Raw genomic sequence first — 8,089 nt, 5'->3', positions numbered from 1 at the left:
GACTTTTCCAAAGAAGTATCTTAAAATGAAGTATGATGTAGTGCCAGAAAGTGTCTGTAAATGACACCGGATAAACCCATACAGAATAGCTGGAACCTGAGTTATCATCTGTAAATAGATGCAACTACTCTACAACCACCTGGCTATTAAAATGTCCCAGGCCAGTTATAAAATGTAGTTTGGTCAGGCCAACTTTTCCTTTCCAGCTGATCTGAAATATGATAGCCTTTAAAATTGTCACCCTGTAGTGTTCCTTCTCTCCTTCCTGCTTTCTTTTCCCCCATTAAAACCAACTAATGAAATTAGGTAAAAATATAAGTAAATATTTTGTTCCCAAATAAGCAATGTGTTGGGGACATCTTTGTAACTGGTTTTTGAACACCACCATTCTTAGAAGTTTGCCACACTTGCTCAGTTGTAGGTAGGTGGGAGATTGGTGAAGATTTATCCCACAGCCAAAATGGTATTTCAAACTGTTCTTAGCTAGTAAATGAGGGTGCTGAAAGGTCTAACTGGGAATGCTTCACAAAGACTGTCCTGAGAAAGGACTTTTCACAAAGCCTAGTTCAAGGAGACTTACATACACTTAGCCCTCCATTATTGAAGATTATGGTGACTAATTATCTTCCTCTCTGAATGGGAGAAGAGGATTATATTTTTAAAAGCCTTAATCTGCCTCCTGACTTCCACTCTTCATGGGGATGGGGGAGGACAGGGAGGATGAAGGAAAACTAAATTAGATACTTGATACACAAGGTGTCAGAAAATTCTAAAATACATGCTAGAGATTGGAAATGCCGTTTTCTACAAACTGCCCTTTCCTCTCTCATTTAATTGTATTTAGTCCCTTGCTGCAAATTACTATTGATATTATATTATTATTAGTGGCAATTTACCAGGAATTGCTCAGTCTAAAAAGACTGTACTTTCCCTCTCACTTTTCCTTCTTTTCATTTGCATATACTGATAAGTCCATCTTGCTGTTGAAGGACCTACGTACAGTGACCCAGGCTTGGGACCCTCAACACACCTGCAGGATCAGGCAAAACTAGTTACTAACATCCATAAAGCAAATAAGGGGCAACCCTCTCCTCACGACCACACACACACATATACCTAAAAGAGTGTAGCACTGCAGATCGCTCCAGGCTAAGGCTTCAAGAATTCACAGCCCCTGGCGGAGGGGAGTGTGAGCCCCCACCCCAACCCCAAGCATTAGGAGTAACGCATCTAACAATCTGAGATAAGCGCGTACATTCCAGATGAGCTAAACGTAGCTCAAGTTTCCTTTGGTCTTTAATTTCTTTTGTGCCTAATGACCCAGAGACCTACAAGGACCCCAAGAGTCAAGAAAGTAAAAGTACCATCTATTAGTGGTACCCATTAGCATCTCTGTAGGACGGGGAAAGGTGCGCAGATTCTGTAACCTATTTAACTTGCTGCACATCCCGGAAAACTCTCAGCCAGCAAAGTAGAACACAGGCATCCCCACAAACATCTAGATTGACTCACTCACGCGGAGGTTACGATCAAGTTCATGCCACCATGGATTCCTGCCCCAGTTCCCCGCGAAAAGTAACCACGCGTCTCCTACCCCTGAAGGCAACGAAGACAAGGTGACGACTCTGCTCGCTCAAGTGGCTTCGGCCCCGGGCCAGAGGCCAGGGATAGGCAGGAGGGAAGCCCCAACTCCCGGCTGCTCCCCTCCTCGCTGCTCCGTCCGGGCTCTCCTTGGTGGCAGTGCACAGGCAGGATACCGGGCCGGAGGGTGGAGCAGCGGATGGTCCGAGGCGAGACAGACTGGAGGTGGGGGTGGAGGGGGCTGTGAGAACTAAGAGAAGATGAGGCGAAAGGGAGCGGAGATGGAGGAATAAATCAGGGGGTCTACCAGCTTAGGCAGCCAGAAAGCTCCTCGGAAGGAAGGGGCGTGACTGCGATGAAGGCAGCTCCTGGGCAAAGGATTGGAGGTAGGGGAAGGGGGACGAACGGGTGGCTTTTCTTCTTGCGGTGAGCGGCTAGAACCGCCCAGGAGCCGGGGGGCGGTGGATTAGGGAGTGGGGCGGAGTAGAGGGCGGGGAAAGAAGGGAGGGAGTCGGCCTGTACCCTCGGGGCGGGGTGGGGGGGGGGGGGCGGAAGAGAGGCGGGGCTAGGGGGCGGGGAAGTTCAAACAATTGAACGGCGGGGTCCGTCCGCTCCGGCGAAAGCTGGTGGGGGGGGCCCTCACTCTGGTCCTCCCACTAAAGTCGCACGACTCGGTTGCAGTAGCCCTGAGAGTATCTAAGCAAGGACTGGCTGGGAGGAACGAAAGGGTTTTGCAAAGACTCCAATAATAGTGTACGGCAACAGCGGAGCGGAGTCGCGTGGGAGAGCTAGTGCAGCTCCCCGCCCCACAGCGGGAGGAAGAAAAACAAATAGAAATGCTGAAAAGCAGCTTCTCGCAAAGGTTGCTTAAAATAATTCAGGAAGGAGCAGCGATCCTTCGTTTTCCTTCCCCTCTTGCTTCCTATGACCAGCAGGCCCCCACCCAGGTCGCAACTCGGCGAGACACCCTCCTTTCTTCCTCCACTCCCTCTAGCCACCCCCTTCCTCCCCCGCGCCACTCTGCGTCCCGGCCCCCCTTCCCTTGGCAGGCCGCGCTGGCGGCAGGGGTGGAGTGGGCGGAGCTCTGCCAAGCCTCCGCCTCTGGGGCGGACTGAGAGGGCCGGCCTGGGCGGAGCCGGCCCAGAGGAGTAAATCCCGCCCACCATTCTTTGGCAACTATCGGTTGGCGAGTCTTGGCCTAGGGTTCCTTTGCGATTGGTTACTTGCGTCGTCGATCCGATTCTTTTGTCCCACCCGCCCTCAAAATTAATAAAACTAAACAAGAGGTTATTGTCTAGCTCTCGGTTCTGCCCCAGCTACTGCTGAGAAAAGAAAGATGAGACGCTTGGTTTCTCAGTCTCCTAAGAGAATGCAGCAGTGTGTCGGCCGGCTCTAGTACACCTTTATGGCACTGCCCGGCCCTCTGGGAACAGGTAACTTTTCTTCCCCCTTAATTCATTAGGCCAAGAGCGGGGGAAAGTATGAGAAGTGTCAATGTGGTGTTCACATTTCCCGGCGGCGAAAAAATTGATATTGCTTGAAAAACACAGAGGGTTGAGAACAGCCTCCTGGGACACTGAAAATCAACCATTTTACAGCCGGGAAACGAAAGCACAAAGAAATAGCAGAATAAGATGGAATTTGGAACTAAAGGAAGAACTCGTTTCAGACTCAAGCACTTACCAGCTAGTTGTGCGACTTTCGTTAAGTCCCTTAACTTCTCTGAGCCTTCATTTTCCTATCTGTAAATAAAGGCTATAAAACATATCCTATTAACTTACTGGCACTGGTATATGAAAATAAAATGAATTGTGTGTGAAAACTCTGTAAACCACAAAGCACTCCACACGTGTATGTGTTCCTACTTGTGTCTGTCACATGGTGGAGATTCTCACATGTGTTTGGGAATCAAATATTCTGCTCATCTGTTTTAAACATTCATAGCCAAGGTGTGTAGGTTTTGTGGCTTTATTTTAAAAAGTCAACTCTTTTCCTACACTTTTCAGGGTGGATATGAATGTGGCTCCCTGCTGTTAGAATAATAAATTACTCCTTTTCTATCCAGGGTAGGTGAGATTTCTTCTTTAAACTGTTCTGCAGTGGCGCCACGACCTAAGTCTATTGTGGTGCTGGTACTGAAAGAGGAAATCATACTGTGTATCTCTGAAGAGAACTTAAGAAAACAAATATGAGGGAACATTTACCGTGGAAACCACCATTCTCTACAGATCCGTATTTCCTAGAAAATACTACAAGGAGGAAGCGAGTCTGTATGTAAGGCCTTGACAATGCAGAACTATTATAATGAACTCATGCCAATGAGAAAATGACACCCAATTCAAGCCTGCCTACCGGGAGCTTCTGAGGGGCCATGGACCAAAGTATGCAAGAGGAAATGTGCTCAAAGGAAATACCATCTCACTGTGAACAGGGTCCCAGAATATAACCAGGTACAGGAAAAGTAGTGGGGTAGCCTCAATGTGCAGAGGGCTCTGCTAGAGCTGCTGCAAGAATTCAGAAGCCAGAGCATGGGCAACAATGGATTCTTGATATGATTCAGTTTATGTGTGAGATGAAGTTATTTGGGTGATTTTTCCTGGAGAAAGTGAGATTTTGAGTGTTAAAGACATGGAGACACCTAGTTTGTGAAACAAAGGAAGATTATTCCAGCTTTGGCTGGAGGGATGGACAGCAGAGCTGGATAGGATGGGTATATGCTGCAGACGACTACTGATCAGAATGACAATAGGATACTTGCTAAAATTAACACTGCTATTAAAGTGGGAAAAATAAAATATGCGGGCTTCCCTGGTGGTGCAGTGGATAAGAATCTGCCTGCCAATGTAGGGGATACAGGCTCAATCCCTGGTCCAGGAAGATCCCACATGCCAAGGAGCCACTAAGCCCGTGCACCATAACTACTGAGCCTGCACTCTAGAGCCCGTGAACCACAACTACTGAGCCCACGTGCCACAACTACTGAAGCCCGCGTGCCTAGAGCCCGTGCTCTGCAACAAGAGAAGCCACGCAATGAGAAGCCCTTGAACCGCAACGAAGAGTAGACCCCGCTTGCCGCAACTAGAGAAAGTCCGCACACAGCAACGAAGACCCAACGCAGCCAAAAATACATAAAGAAATAAATATTTAAAAACTAAAAATAAAATATGCACATGGTAAACTGAAAACAGTGCTGAAAGTAGGACCATAAAGAGTTCCTCTCCACCACTCTGTTCTCATAGTCCCTTTCTCCCTTTCTCTCCATACCTGTGTATAATCTTCAAAATATATTATTTGCATACATGCACACACTTTGCATTTCTTTACTCAGCAATGTCTCTTAAATATCCTTCCATCTCAGGATAACTTCCTTTGCCTCATTCTTTTTCATGATAGTTCTGTGTTCCAATGCATATATGTGCCAAAATTCTTCTACTCATTCCCCTATTGAGAGGTGATTCAGGCCATGACAGAAGATGCTGGGAAACAAACCCTGGTAGCAAAGGTCTGGTGGCTCTGTTTGCAGAATGCCTGTCCCCAGCCTTGAAGTTGCCCTCCCAAGACTTTTCCAAACCTACCTTCCCCACAGCTAGTGGGGCCTTCATCCAATGGAAACCCCTAAAACACTTAAATATTTTAATACCCCCCTCCTCAAATCCTGCCTTGGGCATCATTGATCTCCTCCAATTTTGAATTTTGTTGGGGTAGAGCAGAGCACAGCACTGAATTTCATGGTGGATCAGGCCCCGTGTGAGTCACTTTCTTAGCCTGTGGCTAATAACAGGTTTTTTAATACCTTGTCTTTGCCCAGGTCTTCTAAGCGTCTTAGGTGTTCCTTCTCTCCTGCCACGCAAGACTTCCTTCTGTTTTTACCCTGAAAACGCTTCAGTTTGTTTAAACTGAGTCTGAATGTAAAGCTATGCTTTGCCAGCTCTACTTAAAAGGAAGGGGGAGGGGGGCCAACATCAGCAAACACTGATAGAGCTGCTATTATGGACAAGACTGAAAAAACAAAGAGGGGTGAGACTTGGCTCCTGCCTTCAAGGGTATATACAGAAAAAGACAACTAACAAGCATATGCTAAGTGCTAAATGAATGGGATTGACAGTAAAAGCTGTGGAAGTGGAGAGCAGGGAGCGAAAACTAGTTCCAGAGAGTGAGTTTATACAGCGAAGTATGCCACACACATTTAACTAATCCCCAGAGCATCCCTGTGTCTTCATATCCTGACTGTAAAATATAGAGAAGCCTCTGGGGGATACCAGGAGACTTAACCACTAACTGTAAAACACCTGTGTAAAGATGCAGGGTTACCTAAGTACATTAAGAACCTCCACATATTGATAATGGATGTAATGATCATTTAAAGAAGTCAAGAATCTTCATCCCAAACTATCTGTCCTATTTGACTTTTTTTCTTTTTTCAGTGAAATGCACCTCCTCCTTTAAAATGCAATAAAAAGCGGGAGTGGTTAGGACTCGGTGCTTTCACTGCCGTGGCCTGGGTTCAATCCCTGGTTGGAGTAGTAAGATCCCTCAAGCCGAGGGGCGTGGCCAAAAAATGCAATAAAATTCAATGTCTAGGCACTAAAAAAAAAAAGGCAATTAAAAAATCAAGGTCTCCCTTAAAAATATTATGCTAAGTGAAAGAAGCCAGACACAAAAGAACAAATATTGTGTGATTCCACTTATCTGAGTTACCTAGAATAGGCACGTTCACAGACACAGAAAGTAGCAGAGTGGTTATCAGGGCCTGAGGGGAGGGAGGAATGGGGAGTTCTTGTTTAATGAGGGCAGTTTCTGTTTGTGATGATGAAAAAATTCTGGAACAAGATAGTGATGATGGTTGTACAACATTTTGAATGTATTTAATGCCACTGAATCGTATACTTACAAATGGTTAACATGGTAAATTTTATGTTATGTATATTTTACCAAAGTAAAAAAAAATTTAAGATACCAACCCTCAGGCTCATTGTCAAGAGAAAGGCCGATTATAGAGGCTGCTAAGAAGGCAGGACCCCTCTAAAAGGGGCAGCTTGGTCAACACCACAGGAAATGCAGGCCCAATGTAGCCAGGACTTCTGATTTTTCAAGAGAAACCAGAAGTCAAATGTGTTAGTGTAAAACCTCCTGGTTTTTTATTTCGGCAACTAATACATAGTTTAATTAAAAAATCTGCCCTTTGCATGCAATATTTTCCCCAATGTACAGGAAAAGTACAAAGGAGAACGTGGTTTATAGTTGATTCCTTGATCCCTGGCTAGATTTTTCTAGAAGGAAAGACCACAAAACCATAGTGCTTTGTATTGAATGACATTCTTCCCCACCCACCAAGTCAACTGGGAGTGTGAAATGAGCACATCTTCCTCTAATTGCCTGGTGAACAACTCAATCATTTAAATGTATTTAGAAACAAAAGCAGAGGCAAGCACATACACCAGGGAAAATAAATCCTAAGGATTTATGGGTCCACATAACTCTCCCTCTTCCCCCCAACTCCAGAAAGAAAAACAGCCTTCAAATATATTCGACAAACACTGAAAAGCAGCCTTCTCCAGGACACCTCTTAAAGTCAGTCTCTTATTTATTCACAAGGACACTAGCCGTTGCACATACAGAAGCCAGCTGATTAGAAAATAGCAGCTTTATCTGAACAGGAAAGGATCAAAGGGATACATATGCAATACAAGCATTGAGTTAAATTCTCTTCCTTTTGGGTTCCCCTCCTCCCCCCTTCCACCCTTCCCAAGCATATAAACACACACACAAACGTGCGCACACACACAGTCCAGACACAGGAAGTTTGAAGCCTGATCCATGCGTGGAAAACAGCAATGTGGGAATTCAGGAAACAACACCAGAACTGTGCTCCAAGGCTAAGACCTGCTCCAGCATTTGGGAGCCAAGTCACTCCTGGGGTACGTGTGGGCCCCAGCATTTTGGAAGTAAATCGGCTGTAGAAAAATAAAGCTGCCTGCAAGTCTATTCCCCAAGCACCTCCTAGGGTCCTGTTTGAGTAACCTGGGTTCGCCTCTTTATGATTTATGCAGGGCTTCACTTCAGCTTAACTAAATATCATATCTCCTTCAGCAGCTTGAGTTTCTGGAAAGGCCCAGACTGTCCATACTTCTCAGTAGGGTTTGTTTGCAAAGTCCTAGGTTAGCTGGTGCAAGAGGGAGGTAGGGAGACCGAGGAACACACATCAAAGTCTGCACTCTAAAAGGTGGTGGGATGAGAGGAAGAAGACGATTTAGTCAATGATAAAGAATAAATCGCTGAGAGCAAGTCAGAGGCAAATCACATTCCTGAGCCAGTAAGCTATTTAACTGTACAAAGTTAGCAGGATTTAAAGGAAGTTCATCCTCTGACATTACACTTTGCAAATAAACTCTTGATTGATTCGGCGCTTTCTCTGTTTCTGTAGTTGCCAGAGTGTCTGAGAGTTGTTATCCCAGTTGGAGAAGAAGGCTGTGACTGGAGTAGAGATTTATCTTCTCTGGCATGCTGC

This window comes from Mesoplodon densirostris, chromosome X, assembly GCF_025265405.1.
Source record: "Mesoplodon densirostris isolate mMesDen1 chromosome X, mMesDen1 primary haplotype, whole genome shotgun sequence".
NCBI lineage: Eukaryota > Metazoa > Chordata > Mammalia > Artiodactyla > Ziphiidae > Mesoplodon > Mesoplodon densirostris.
The sequence above is the reverse complement of the archived record's forward strand: the minus strand, read 5'-3'. Positions refer to the sequence as shown.